Below are 16,826 nucleotides of genomic sequence, written 5' to 3' on the forward strand. Positions count from 1 at the left end.
ATCCAATATGAAAATTTAATCATCTGCATTATTACAAACTATCTAGTAACAATGATAAAAAAGATTTTGTCTTGGCTAGAAGCACCATGAATTTGAATATAATTGTTTTCCTTTAGCCACTGCAACTTTCCTAAATTGTAAAGTGTTTTAGGGAGGTTTAGAAAAAATTAAGTTTTGTTAGTTTAGATTATTGTCAGAGAAGAGGGAAGACCTTCAGTTTTTGAATCAAAATTGTGAGGGATTTCTTCCAAGTTTAATAAGAATTATATAGCAATAGTCTATAGAATATAATTTTTTCCTATCTTCTATCATATATGAATGTTTGGAAATGTGAGTAAATATTTATGTGTTCTCTAGTTTCCTCTCCTTATGTAATGTCCTAAACTAGGACCAACCTTAATTTTCTTTGAATTTCCAATTAGGGTTTTGATTGCACTTTGTAATGGCATTTTGTGACATTCCCTAGTAGAAAATTCCAATTCTCAATGAGTAATTGTATGTCACTATTCTTTTAAATCAAATTAAGGAACAATCATTGATTCATAATACACATGTCCTAATTCCTTACTTCTCTCCTCGTCACTAACCTTAAGAAGGATGATAGGTTTACTATGCCAAGGGGGCATGAAATATCCTACAAGTGGGTTCCCTCAAGGCTCTTACCTTCATTTTTTTATTGATGATATATTAAAACCATTATTTTTCTCTTTACTTTGAATGTGATTTGTGATGGATACTTTGCAGTTGGATATAGACTTTATGCAAAAGGGCTCGATTATGGAGAAGCCATATATAATTAATGATGCTTTGCAATCCCTTGGACTAGGTATTCTTGATGGTTTTTTGCAAGTTTGTCTATGATCATTGTTAGCGAACATTTTTCTCTTAAATTGAATCCATTGGGATCATTGCACCATAGTTGCTTCTTGCAGTATGACTTTTAAGACTTCTAGTATCCTGATTACATACTTTTTTCTCTAAAAGATTGGAGATGAGACTTTCATTATTGTTGCACTCATGGAAATGTGTCATCCAATGTCCATTGGCTTGTGTGGTGCTCTTAGTGAATTTATTTTTATGACTTTAAGTAAGACAATTACTCTATCATTGCATATTTTTGGCTTTAGTTTTGGAATATAGTATTCTTAATGGAAGTGATTCTTGTAAAGACATCTTTGACTCATTTATATGAGGTTGGGCTTGAGAAGATACTAAATTGGTTTAATTTGTATGATGCTATGAGTGAAGGTGCTATCAAATGGATTAGGGCAAATAGTTCCAAATTTGATCTTAAGGAAGCACACGAATAGTGCTGCTACAAGTAGGGAAGTGTACATACTATTCTAATGAGATACTATTTGACTTTCTTTTTGCACAGAGAATTTTTAATATTTTATCATATCAGAATTTCTTAGTGCTCTAAATTACAACCTCACCACATCCAAAGATCTATGATACTTTGTTCTCTATTGTTTGTTTGATTCCATACTTTGTGTTCCTTACTTATTTGATATTTCCTTCAGAAAGCTTAAGACACCTATGTCTTGTGGTATTCATCATTTTCCATTTGAATGTAGAGCGTGTTAGAGGATCACAAATATAATCATCGAGGAAACTTTTTCCATCAAATGTTAGAAATGGAATCGGAGTTAGAAATTGGTTAGAATGCTTTTTTGACAACACTTTTTGACTGATTTATGATCTTAAACAAATTAAGAAGGATAGTTGTTGGATTCACATTCTTTCTCAAAATGTAGAAGACCCCATCTAGCAAAAATTATGTCATGTGATATATGGAGACTTTATTCCTTTGTATGTGGTGGTCATGGTCAACTAGCTAATATATGGCATTAAATTATGATTGTTAACAAGTGATGTCTCTTTGCAATTTTATATTCTTTTTTTGGTTTGTGTTTACTTTATATTGCTTAGAGGTCAGACTCAAAGAATTCACAAAAAAAGAGATGCAAGAGGTATGTTAGTGTTTTCTCTCTCTTTACTAGACTATGAACTCTTGATATCAATTGGTTAGAGGATCATTTTTAATAGATTTTCTAAGAAATTAAGTTGCCATAGCACTTTGGATTATTTAAAATATTTTTTTAATCTTAGTTTCTATTGATGTGATATATATACTCCACATTTTTAGAGGTTTCCTATTTTGTATTTATCTCTTCCTGTTCTATGTTGTGTAAACACAAGTTTTTTTCTTTCTTATTCTCTTTTTCAATAAATGTGCTAGGTGGAAGAAAAGCTTAAAACTGGCCAAGGAAAGACAATATTTAGGCATTTTTTTATTAAGTTTTTGCACACCAATTTTCTTGGAGGTATCACATTCTATAGATAATGTTTGAAACTTTTAGATTCCCAATCCCAATGGGATGTCCTTCAAATAATATCATCATTTTTTTGTAATTTAACATCATCTCTTCAATCCAACCATTTTCAAATCTTGTATAATTTCTACATATGTAGTTTATAAGTTTTATTGGCTCATGAGATCATTAACAATGTTTACGTTCTTTCATGGGTTCTATTGGTTTGCATTTTGTGATAGCTATACTTTTAATGTGTTTGGTGTAGGCATTTATTTTCACATTTTTGGCTGAGTGGGGAGATCATAGCCAAATAGCCACAATTGTAGTAAGTTTTCCCTTGGATTTACTCTTATCATTATATTTTTTGATAATCTAGATTAAAAAAATTTAGAATTATTTCACATGTTGCTAGCTATTTTCACTTTACAATAGCTATACTTCTGGTCTACTTGCTTGATTAGATGATGGTTAAATATTTGTTCTCCTCTTTGCAAGTATTTTCATTTCAATTTAAATAACTCTATTGTACTATTAAAAAATTTGTAAACACTACATCTTAGGGGCCTCAACATTAACAAAATGATCCTCTAATAGTAAAAATGAGCTTCCATAGTTGGAAGCATTGAGAATGTTAGATCATTTTTCATTTCCTCCTTTACTTATAAATTATTATTTCAATAATAGGTCATAAACAAGTTATCAAAAAAGTTTGTGTTTTGCAAACTTTGTTTTTTAGTTTGATTCTCATATTAAGCAATTGTATGCCTTGAAATTAGAATCATAGTAAAAGACATTAGTCAGATGCAGGGAGTTTTTTGGATTAGATGTCACAAATGAAGGTTATCACTTCCATCAAACCCTCATGAGACTTGCACCTACCATGGGGTTTCCCACTCCTAGAAGTGGATGGGGTAATAAACCCAATTTATTCAATTGTAACAACAAATAATAAATTAGAAAATGTAGGTGTCACATAAGGGTTTGAACCTAGGTCTCCAACATGAAAACCCATGACTTAAACTATTGTACTAAACCCATTTGACTTATACTATAAGTATTAAACTAATAGTTGATATGGGTGTGCCTAAGCTCTTGACAGAATGCCCTGTCGTAATATTTTTGAATTGTGTGAAACATAATGGATTTTAACAAAAGAAATATAGCAATTGTTCTTCATGATATTTTTGGAAATATAGATGGAGTAACTAAGCGGGGGGGGGGGAGATGAATTAGTTACCACAAAAAAAAATCCACATATCCTTAGATGTCTTATAAACTTAGTTACTGCTATCACTCGATAGCCACATAGAAAATGCCGTAACTTAGTAGATGTATGTTAACTTATTAAGAATTCACAAATATTTAACATGCATACATAAATAAAATAACATCAACACAAGAGACACTAGATTTAACATGGAAACCCAATATGGGAAAAACCATCGAGTAACTAGCCACCAATTTTCACTCTTTTGAAGTGAGCCCTATTAGGAGCCAACCTTGTTAAAGGTTACAAAAGACACTGTGAGGTGTGACCTTGTTAAAGGATATAATAACACTAATAGGAGTGGCCTTGCTAGAGGACTTAAAAAAAATTCAATAGAACTGTCTGTTGGATACAATTGTTCAATTGTAAGTTGTCTTTGATGTTACACAAATGTCATATCAATCATCAGACAAAGTCTACGAAGCTTAGATGGTCAGGGAGGAAAAAGATAGAGTCTACCGAGCTTAGATGGTTAGCAAGGAAAAGCACAGAGTCTATCGAGCTTAGATGGTCAACAAGGCAAAGGACAGAGTCTATTGAGCTTAGATGGTCAGCAAGGAAAAGGATAGAGTCTACCAAGCTCAGATGGTCAGCAAGGCAAAAGATAGAGTCTATCGAGCCTAGAAGGTTAGTAAAGAAAATTTGCAGTGTCTATTGAGTAGAAAGTTGTTACTGAGATTACAAGGTTAATCAAGGAAATTTAGTTATTACCGAGCTCACTCAGTAATTAAAGGGAATTATGGCAGAAGCAATTCTTACTGAGTTGTCATGGAAAGAAAAGGAATTCAATTCTTATAGAGTAAACTTGGTAGCCAAAGGATTTTGTAGATGATGCAATGTTAACTGAGTTATGACGGTTAACTTAGGAAATTTTTGGAAGCAGTATTTACTGAGCAAGGTCGGCCAGTAAAGGATTTCATTGTTTTATGAAATAATGTTTATTTTTTTAAAGTAATATTTGTATCCGACTAAGGTATGGTTTATTGGTAAATGTAACATGTGAATGAATTCTAAGTGTGGAAGTGGAATTAATGTGATGTGAGGATTAATTATTGTGGAAGTGAATTTGAAGGATGATCAGAGATCATTAAGGAGCAGCAAATCCATATTTGATCAAGGAGGATCTAATGATGTAGAACAGAGACCTATAATTAGCAAATTCACTTGCATCTTGTTCAAGTCAATTCATTGTTTGTTTCTAACAATTGTAGAAGTGATTTTAAATCTCTTAACAGAGTTGGTTTAACAGCCATTTTGTAAACCCTCTAACAAGGTGACAATTTAGTTGAATTTTTCTAAAGACCTCTAGCAAGGCCACTCCTAAGAGGGCATCAAAATCCTCTAACAGGGTCACACCTAATAGTGTGTATTGTAATCTTTAATAGGGTTGGCTCCTAACAGGGTTCACTTCAGAAGAGTGAAAATTGGTAACTAATTACGTGGTGGTTTTTTCCATATTGGGTTTCAATGTTAAATTTGGTTTCTCTTGCATTCATTTTGTTTTCAATTACATGCATGAATGCTTGAAAATAAATAACATTTTAATTTACTGAGTTACAATATTTTTGTTATGTTTATTGAGTATAAGCAATAACTAGATCTTTAAGACATCTAAGGGATCTAAGGATTAATTTTGTAAGTAACTGATTCACCCCCCCTCTCAGTTACTCTATCTCTAATCCCAACAATTGGTATCATAGGTTTTGGTGCTTATAGGAAAAGATTTCAAGGATCTAAGCTAAAGATCAGGATGTCTTACAAGAGGGAAATTCTAAAACTTAATAGGGAAAACTTCTCAGCATGGAAAGGATTGATGAGACCTCATCTGGCTTTTATTGGTGATTCAAGACTGAAGTATCTCAATGAAAAATATGTAGATCCTACTGGTAGACTATCTGTTAATGATATTGCTAAAAATAAGACTCACAATAACATGATGATAGATATTGCATCCACTCCAAGTTATGAAGAATTTGATGACATCAAAGATTGAAAAGCTGCCTTTGAAATGTGGAACAAGTTGAAAGAGATTTATGGAGGAGATGATAATGTGAGAAGAGCCAAAGAAGAAAGTTTGAGAGGTCAATTTGATGAAATGAGGATGAGAGAAGATGAAAACATTAAAAAATATGTTGAAAGAGTCAAAGCATGTGTTAGTGATATCAAAGCATCTGGAAGAGATATCAAGGAGGAGACAATTATAGGTAAAGTTCTTAGAACTCTACTTCCTATTTATGCAATCAGAGTTTCTGCAATTCAAGAAAGAAGATGTGAAGCAAATCATAAGATAAATTTAGAAGCCATAGTTGGAAGATTGACTACATTTGAGCTAGACAACTATGATAAATATGTTCCAGCTACCAAGAGCATTGAATCAACATTTGAAGCCAAGCTTTCACTCAAAGAAAAAGAGAAGAAGACAAAGGATCCATAGTCAGACAATGATGAAAAATTAGAACAAAGTTCAGACAGTAATCTTGAGGTGGTTGAAGCTTTGGTAGCAAGGAAATATTCAAGAGGCAAAGGGAAATACAAAAGTAAGGTTCCTCTAGTATGTTTTTCTTCTGAAGAAATTGGACATATTGCTACTAGGTGCCCAAATAAGTAGAACAAGGATGAGAAAAAAGCTCACAAGTACAATGGCAAGAGAGTCTTCAAATCATTCAGGGATAAAGGTAAGAAAACATGTTTCATGGCTAAAGATTCTAATGATTCTATTGATGAAGAAGAAGATGAAATTGTCTACATTGCTGTGAAAGATGAGTGTGATAATGATAAACAAAATGGCACTCATTTCTCATATGAGCAGAAATGATACATGGATCATAGATAGTGGTTGTTCTCATCACATGATTGGTGATAAAACTAAGTTTGAACACTTTGAAGACTATGATGGTGGCAGTGTAAGATTTGGTAATAATGAACCTTGTTGCATAAAAGGAAAAGGAAGAATCTCTCTACCCAAGGAACTTGTATGTGATAATGCATATTGGGTAGAAGGACTAAAGCACAATCTATTGAGTGTGGCACAACTACTCAATAATGGATTTAAAGTAGAATTCATGCAAGGAAAAGCAAGACTGCTGAATGACAAAGGTAAGCTGATTGGATCAGGCACTCAAACAAAAGGTAACTTATTTTATCTTGAACTTGGTGAATGCTCATGTTTTATTGCTCAAATTGAAGAGAGTTGGTTATGGCATAGGAGGTTATGTCATGTAAACTTTGACAACTTGATAAAAATCGGTAAATTTAGGAAAGTAAGAGGTATCCCTAACATAAAGAAACTTGAGGTTGGTCTATGCAAGAATTTTCAAATTGGTAAAATGGAAAAGACTAGTTTTAAAAGCAAGAATTATCAGACTAAAGAAGTTGTAGAAATTGTGCATACTAATTTGTGTGGACCTATTGGAATTGAAAGCTATACTAGTGAGAAATTTTTGATTTGAACACAACCCAAGAACAGAATGGACACAACAGAAAAGGGGAAATTATATTAACTGAGAAAATAAGCTAGTACAAACAGTATAGAGAAACTAAACTTCAAAACATGCCCTAAGGGCTTACAATAGCATAAATCTAGAGATAATTTCTCCTTTCAGTACCTCCTCTCAAAATCCACTTTGAACTACCTTTTACAATGCTAGAAATCTCCTTAAATAGACCCCGGAGGGTTAAGGACTAGGAGTACATTCTAGAAAGTGCTAGTAGGCATCCACCGACCAAATAGAAGGTTCCAGAAGCTGCATTAGAAGTCGGTGCAAATCTAGAAGAATCCAAAAATGGTAACCAAAATTTTGGGAGGCATAACTATTGAACCATAGCTCCGATTGACGAACTGTTTACATTTTCGGAAAGCTCTCGAAGCACTCTATAGCCCTAACCTGACTTTGAAGCATTCTTAGGAGGTCTCCAAAACCCGAAATACCGCAATAACTTTCAAACCGTGGGGCCTTTTGACTTAATTTTTTTTTTGGAATGTTCTAAATCACAATTACATTCATCTGGCCAATTCACACCTTTTAGTTTACCAAAATGATGGCCTAATTACATGCTCCTATTTTTTTGGGATTTTCTAACACACTGATAGTGGAACTGTGAGAGTTGGAACCTTTATTTGACCCAAATGGGTATCCAAAAATGAAAACACATGAAACAAAAACTAAGTCTAAGTACATTTTTTTGGGTGACACAGGATTGCCCTTATACCTCTGGATGCTCCTTCATCAATTTTTCATTCTTTTTGTGGATGATTATTCAAGAATAATGACTGTTATTTACCTAAGAGAGAAATCAGAAGCATTCGAAAAGTTCAAGTGGTATTTGGCTAGAGTAGAAAAGGAAATAGGCAAAAGACTGAAATGCTTTAGGTCTGACAGAGGTGGTGGATTCATTTCACATGAGTTCAATAACTTTTTCATTGAAAGGGTAATAAAAAGACAAGTTTCAACACCTGGAACTCCTGAACAAAATGGAATAGTAGAAAGAAGGAACATATCTATCATGGACTGTGCAAGAACCTTAATGATTGAAAAAAACTTTGCTATCAAATACTTGAAGGAAGCTATTAGCACTGTATTTCATACCTTGAACTGAGTACAGTTGTAAAAGGATTCATTCAAAACCCCCTATGAGTTATGGTATGGCTACAAACCCAATGTAAGTTACCTAAAAGTATTTGGAAGCAAATGTTACATTTTGAAAGAACCTAAAAAAGGTAAATTTGATGTAAAAGGTGATGAAAGCATATTTTTGGGATACTCTTGCAAAAGTAAAGCATATAGATGTTTGAAGTTATCTACTCTCAAAGTCATAGAAAGTGCACATGTCAAAGTTGATGAGTTTGCAGAAAGAACAAAAGAAGAAAACAAAAGGGAACCTGAAGACTATAGAAAATTTGTTTACATTGAACCTGATACAATACCAAATACATCTATCAATCAGGAATCTTTAACTCTCAAATCTTCATTAATCGAGTCACATGAAAATTAAACTAAGTCAATACTTACCAAGCTGCAAGAACCTGAGTTGCAAACAGAAGCTACTGAGTTAGCATCTACTGAGCCCAAGCAACAATAATCAAAACCAAAAATTGAAGCACATAAGGTTAACAAAGAAAGTCACCTAAAAGTCAAGGAGCTTGTGTTAGCCAAGTATGTCAGGAAACATCATACACTAGATTAGATCATTAGAGATAAATAAGAGGGAACAATGACAAGAAGTAAGTTGAAAAGCACTTGTTTACTTGCTGATTTTGTACCTAGAAATGTCAAAGATGCACTAGACAATGAAAGTTGGACTGAAGCTATGAATGAAGAGATAGAACAGGTAGAGAAAACCAAAACATGGACTCTTGTACCTAGACCCAAAGACAAGAATGTGATTGGAACTTAGTGGGTATTCATAAACAAGCTAAATAAAAATGGTAAGGTATCAAGGAACAAAGCTAGATTGGTATGCAAAGGATACTCTCAAAAAGAAGGTGTAGACTATGGAGAAACTTTTGCTCCTGTTGCAAGATTGGAAGGTGTCAAAACCTTACTTGCATATGCTACATACAAAGGATTCAAAGTTTATCAGATGGATGTCAAATCAGCATTTCTCAATGGTATATTGGATGAATAAGTTTACATTGAACAACCATAAGGTTTTGTTGATCTAGACAAGAAGGACATGGTTTGCAAATTACATAAAGCATTGTATGGTCTGAAGCAAGCACCTAGAGCATGGTATGAAAGACAACATAACTATCTTATTCAAATTGGTATTCAAAGAATTAATAACAAAAATAGTTTGTACATAAAGGAAGGACCAGATAATAAGATTTTTTTGGCAGAAATATTTGTAGATGATACTTTGTTCATAGGAAATGATGATCTTTGCAAAATTTTTTTAGAACAAACGAACAAGAAATTTGAAATGTCAATGTTTAGAGAAATCAAATTCTTTTTTGGTCTTCAAATTCATCAAAGTAAGAATGGTATCTAAATTACTCAATCCAAATACATCAAGGAGATATTGAAAAAGTTTGGTATGGAAGATTGTAAACCAGTTGGAACTCCTATGTGTACTAGATTAAAACTTACCAAGGATGATGAATCTAAGGAAGTATATCATACATTGTAAATATTTATGATTGGAAAATTGCAATATGTCATGCACACAAGGCCAGACATTGCCCTTGCAGTAGGAATTGTAGCAAGATTCTCAGCAAAACCAAAAGAAAATCACATGATGCAATCAAGAGGATCATGAGATACTTAAAAGGAACTAAAGATTATGGAATATGGTATAAACTTGGAGGTAATCTAGATTTAAAGGTGTTCACTAATGTAGATTGGGTAGGGAATGTTGATGGCAAGAAGAGAACAAGTGGATGAGATTTCTTTCTTGGAAAAAGGTTGGTTTCTTGGACAAGTAAAAAGTAGAATTATACATCCCAATCCATAACAGAGGCTGAATATGTTGTAGCATTATTAAATTGCTCAAATATTGTGTGGTTCAAAAAATTATTGAAAGGTATGAAGTAAGAAATAAAAGAACCTGTTGTTATATTTTGTGATAACACAAGTGCAATTAATATCCCCAAGAATCCAGTGATGCATTCAAAAACCAAGCATATTACCATAAAGTATCACTTTGTTAGAGAATTGGTACAAGAAAAGGAAATTAGATTGGAAAATGTCCATACAAGGGAAAAAATTACTGAGATATTCACAGAGCCTTTACCTAAGGATGCATTCTTGTATCTAAGAGGTAAGTTAGGGGTCATTCCCCTATTTGAAGGATGCTAAAATACAGTTCTAGTGATGCATCAATAGGAACAGAATTGGAGATCTATCAGTTGATGCAACAAACCAATGAAGACATTGCATATGAATTAGTACATCAGGTACAATGCTATTTAGTTGATTTGTGTTGTCTTTGGCATGTGCTATCAAAGAGGGAGAGTATACTATCATATATTTCTAAAATTTGCAGAATAATAAGAGTTTGTGTAAGATGAAGAGATTATTATGAAAGAGGCAACTATTTGAAGAAGAAAGTGAAGTATTCTATCGGTAAAGACTTGTTTTCAAATTTCATTCTGATATGACATGTTATGTTGCCATCAATGCCAAAGTGGGAGATTGTTGGATACAATTGTTCAATTGTGTGTTATCTTTGATGTTACACAAATATCATATCAACCGTCAGATAGAGTCTATTGAGCTTAGATGGTCAACAAGGAAAAAGATAGAGTCTACTGAGCTCAGATGGTGATCAAGGCAAAGGAAAGAGTCTACCGAGCTCAGATGGTTAGCAAGGCAAAGGACAAAGTCTACTGAGCTCAGATGGTCAGCAAGGCAAAAGACAGAGTCTACCGAGCCCAGAAGGTTAGTAAAGAAAATTTGTATTGTCTACTGAGTAGACAGTTATTACTAAGATTTCAAGGTTAATCAAGGAAATTTATCTATTACTGAGCTCACTCAGTCATCAAAGGGAATTATGGCAGAAGCAGTTCTTACCCAGCCCTTATGAACAAAAAAAGAATTTAGTTCTTACCGAGTGAACTAAGTAGCCAAAGGATTTTGTAGATTATGCAATGTTAACTGAGTTAAAATGGTTAACTTAGGAAATTTTTGGAAGCAGTATTTATGAAGCAGGGTCAACCAGTAAAGGATTTCATTGTTTTATTAAATAACGTTTATTTGTTTAAAGTAATATTTGTAGCCGACTGATGTATGGTTTATTGGTAAATGTAACATGTGAATGAGTTGACTTAATAATTTGAAAGGTATAAATAAGAGGTTAAGTTGCAAATTCTAAGTGTGGAAGTGAAATTAATGTGATATGAGGATTGATTATTGTGGAAGTGGAATTAATGTGATATGAGGACTGATTTTCGTGGAAGTGGAATTAATGTGATATGAGAACTGATTATTGTCAAAGTGAATTGGAAGGATGATCAAAAATCATTGAGGAGAAACAAATCCATATTTGATCAAGGAGGATCTAATGATGCAGAACAGAGACTTGCAATCAGCAAATTTAGTTGCATCTTGTTTAGGTCAATTCATTGTTGCTTTCTAACAATTGTAGCTGTGATTTCAAATATATTAATAGAGTTGGTTTAATAGCCACTTTTTAAATCCTCTAACAAGGTGACAGTTCAATTGAATTGTTATAAAGACCTCTAGCAAGGCCACTCCTAATAGGGTGATCAAAATCCTCTAACAGAGTTGCACCTAACAGTGTGTATTGTAACCTTTAACAAGGTTGGCTCCTAATAAGGCTCACTTCAGAAGAGTGAAAAATGGTAAGTAGTTACTTGGTGGTTTTTCCCATATTGGGTTTCCATGTTAAATCTAGTGTCTCTTGTGTTCATTTTGTTTTCAATTACATGCATGAATGCTTGAAGATAAGTAACAGTTTAATTTACTGAGTTACAACATTTCTGTTATGTTTACCAAGTATTAGCAATAACTAGATCTTTAAGACATCTTAGGGATATGAGGATTAATTTTGTAATTAACTGATTCACCCCCCCTCTCAGTTACTCTATCTCTAATCCCAACATTGTCCACTTTGTTAGAGGATTTAAAAAAATGGTTGTTAAACCAACTCTGCTAAGAGATTTAAGAATTACTGCTACAATGGTGAGAAAGTAACAATAAGTGACCTGAATGATATGCAACTAATCTTTGCTATTATAGATCTCTGTTATGCTTCACTAGATCCTCTCTAATCGAATACACCTTTTCTTCTCCTGAAGGATATCTGACCCTTCTTCTAAATTCACTCACACTTTCCTTTTCACACAATCAACTCACTTGCATGCTTGCTCATTGCAATTTAGATTTCATAACTAGACCTTTTATTTATACCTTACAAATTTTCCATACAACTCACTTACAAGTTACAATTACCAATAATCATTACATTAGTAGGCTACAAACTTTACATGAAGCAATTAAACTTTATTTCCCAAAACAATGAAATCCTTCATTGGCCAACCCTACTTGGTAAACACTACTCTAGAAATGATTTCTAGTGTTAACCAACTGAAGCTTGGTAAATACTAAGAATTCTACAAAATCCTTTGGAGACTGAGTGAACTCGATAAATACTTACTTTCCTTCACTAACCTTGTGAGCTCGGTAGAAACTGACTTCTGCCATAAAATCCTTCAATGCCCGAGTGAGCTTGGTAGAAACTATCTCCATAGTGTAACTAACAGAAATGCTCGGTAGAATCAGTAAATCACTTTGCTAACCATCTAAGCTTGGTAGACTCTGTCTTTTCCTTTGCTAACCAACTGAGCTCAGTAGACTTTTTCTAATAACTGATATGACATTTCTATAACATCAAAGACAACACACAATTGAACAATTGTATCCAATAGATATTCATCTCCATTTCTATAAAACCACAAAAAATTAGGTAAAAAGAAGGGTGTTTTGCACAGTTGAATTTGTTTCCAATTTTTCTTCTGTCATTTGTGGTGAGTTTACCCCACACTATTGATATGATTTATCTTAGATCTATAGTCCATATAGTAGAACAATAACAAGCTTGTAGACTGAATATTCTCTTAAACTAATAATTGTTATCTAATATTATTAATACTTTTAACTCATATTCATTATATTACATTGAAATCTTGTTTATTTATGATTATTTACATATTATTGTTATTGAAGATATTATTTAATATAGAGTTAGGCAATTTGATAATAATCATTGTAACACTTTAATCTCAACATATACAGTCTTAGAAGACACAGCTTTTCCAAACACATAACATAATCAAATTAATTATTTTTAAACATATTGCAACAATAGGAAATAGTTGAAATGTGAAACTTGTTATGATAATCATAAAACTATTTTTTCGTGTATTTATATGGATTTTGAAATATTCTTATGAAATTCTCTTTTTTGATCTTCAAGTACAACAATATTGCAAGAATTAGCAAAATTTGATTTTTGGACTTGTTGGATTTTATCTCTAGACTTCTATCTATCATTTGTATATTCATTTCCTCATGAATCTTGCAATAATAACATTTGGAGGCTTGGGATATATTTATAGTTTCTTTATGAATCTTATCTGAATACTTTGTGTCCTTACAATATAAGAACCATTCAAACCATACATATTTTGTTATTTTTTTTATATTTGTAAGAACTACCACTTTTATGCATGAGGAAGATTCCAAGTTGAATTGGGTGCTTTGGACTCATTGTGGAATTTCCTTTTATACTTTTAGCTAGCTGCTCATAAGAGTGCACTTGGAGTTGCTATTGGCGTAACACTGGGACACACAATATGCACTACCCTTGCTGTCATTGGGAAAGTTTGTTGGCATCCAAGATTTCACAAGGGACTATTGCTACTGTAGGAGGATTTCTCTTTCTTTTCTTTTGATTAAGTTCTTACTTTTACCCTCCCATGTAGATTATTCTCATGTAAGGTAACTAAACATTTTCCCTTGCCTAAAGATTCTTTAATTCTTTTGTGTTAGTTTTTTAAATACATATTAGCTAGCAAAAAACTTTCAAGAATTGGTCAAATACTGCAATCTACATGTCCTTCTATTATGACTCATGAGTACTACAAAGAAGAAGTGACAAATGAATTCAACAATATAATGCTAAACTTCCCTTCTTGTCTTCTAAAATGTGATGCCACTATTTATTTTGATCGTATTTCTATTGGATCAACAGAGCTACAATAATTTGTAAATAATTGAAAAATGAGGTCAATAATATGTTGAACTTGTCCCATCTCTTCTTGTTATTGAGAAGGCATTACCTACTTGCTTGTTTCTTATGAATGATGTTTTAATTTTCATGGCCTTTTTTTCTCCTCCTAAATGCCTTTTATCCAAATTTGTATTCAACAACTAATGATTGGGTGTTTTGTAGGACATTTTGATTGTGTGGGGAGAACATGACCAGATCTTTCCAGTGGCTAAGGCCTTTGAATTGAAAAAATCAGTACTTAATACTTTTAGTTATGATTGAACATTATATTTTGTAAGTTTTATAGTGTGAATAGCATGGGAAGCTTGCATAGTCCATAGTATTGAAAAGAAACTCTCAGATACAAGTAAGGTCATAGACATTGTGACACTCTGTATATACATTGGGATACTCTATTAGACATTGTGACAATCTATAAATGGATTGGGGATGATAGATAATGTGGTTATTTTTTAATGTGAAGTCCAAAAGTCATCTAAACATTCCTCCCTAGTAATGATTACCTCCTTGTGATCCACCCCCTTTGTTGTTTATGAAAGTGTCTCCCAATGAAGTTTCATGATTCTTCCTCTTCATGTCCTTAGTAAGAAGAATTTCAACATCATCAAATCTTAATACACTTTCTTTCTTGCCAACTTGGTGTAGCCATAACTATGCATCCTTGTAATTATTTCATATTTCAGGAAAATAGGCAGGTAGGTAAAAGAATTGAAGAACTTCAGCACTTGTCCTATATCCTCACTTGTCATAATATTACAAATTTTTTTTTTATAAGTAATGGGATGAAGTCTAGTTTATTCATTATTTTATTATTTGTTGAAATTAATTATTATTATGTGTTAAGTTCAAGGAGAATTAAGCACAAGACTCCCATATGATAGGCTAACTATTTACTATTGGTGGATGTTATTTAAATCAAACAAATATCAGCTATATAAACCTTATATATGGACAACTTCAGATAATGGAGATAAATTTATATAAATAATTATATCTATTATGTTAATGTTAGTAATATCATTAATGCTCTTAGAATAACAAAATCAAATTTAGGATGGCAAGAAGTTTGATATGTTTTTGATTTGTCTATTTATAGATTGAATGAGTTGCACATTCAATATTTGATTTTGTAAGACAAATATTTGGATATGTTTGTGAATCAATCCTATATATATTGGATGAGTACAATTTTTGATCCAAGTAGTAATCCTAATATGATGGACAATCTGAAGAGAAGTCTATTATAACTTGAGAATGTATGAATTATTGATGCAATCACTATTTATAGCACTCTTTGTTAGATTGTGTGACTGATAAGGAAAGTACAGTACATACTTCATAAATTCTTCGGGGTTAGGGGCATCCCCCTTAATTTTTTTTTTTGGGCTGTGGCAGACGTTGTAACTTACATATGGCTGACATATGGCCGATATGTCATAACACTAAAATGGTATAAAATACTTATATAAAAGGGTTTAGGGTTAGGTATTTTCATTATGTTGTGATGCAAAATTGCTTCTTGCAGTGGTATTGAGCTATAAGGGATTACAGATTGTAATTAGGTTGTAATCACTAGATTGTAATAATATTGAACTTGTGGTTTGGTGGACGTAGCTCAGGGATTGGGTGAACCACATTAAATCTTGGTGCCTTGTGTTCATTTCTAGGTGATCTTTTATTTTTTGTTATTGGTTATATTTGCATGTAGTTTTTATTTATGTCAGTGGTTTTATACTAATAACTGGTATCAAAGCCTAGTTTTTTTTCAGTTATCCTCTACAAGAATGTCTCATGGTTAAGTGGGAGTCTCACGGTTGAGTGGGAGCGATGGTAGATGAGGGTAAGCTAAGGGTTGATAGGTTTAATGGGCATAACTTCTAGTTATGGAAGATGCAAATGGAAGACTATCTTTATCAGAAGGATTTATGGAAGCCATTGGAAGGCAAAGCCAAGAATTAGGGATATATGTCAAATGGTGAATGGGATTTTTTGGATAGAAAGAAACTTGGAAGCATTCACTTATGCCTGACACCATTAGTGACATTTAATATTACAAAAGTGAAGATGACAGAAGAGTTGATGAAAAACCTAATGACACTGTATGAAAAGCCCTCCACTTCAAACAAGGTATTTCCCATAAAGCATTTATTTAATATGAAAATGGTAGAAGGTGGATCTATTGTAGATCATTTAAATGAGTTTAATATTATTACTAGTAAGTCATCTTCTATGGGTATCAATTTTGATGAAGAAATTAGGGCTCTCTTGATTTTTTTTTCTTTGCCTAAAAGTTGGAATAGCTTGGTAATGGTGGTGAGTAATTCTATTCCTAGATCTAGTACCCTAAAATATGATGATGTGATCCATGTTGTTTTGAGTGAGGAAACTCGTAGGAAAACCTTAGGTGGATCTACATTAAGAAGTGCTTTGAATGCACAAAGCAAGGGCAGAACGACTGAGAGAGGAAGCAATTCTAGAAATCATAAGAAATC

General features: G+C 32.7%; 1 pseudogene; it reads left to right on the forward strand.

The window, feature by feature from the left end:
- Positions 1-729: 729 nt before the first annotated feature.
- Positions 730-14,026, forward strand: LOC149554459 (GDT1-like protein 4; annotated as a pseudogene).
- The last annotated feature ends 2,800 nt before the right edge of the window (positions 14,027-16,826 follow it).

The sequence above is a fragment of the Cupressus sempervirens genome, chromosome 5 (assembly GCF_028749045.1).
Source record: "Cupressus sempervirens isolate cs-2001-9-10 chromosome 5, ASM2874904v1, whole genome shotgun sequence".
Classification (NCBI taxonomy): Eukaryota; Viridiplantae; Streptophyta; class Pinopsida; order Cupressales; family Cupressaceae; genus Cupressus; species Cupressus sempervirens.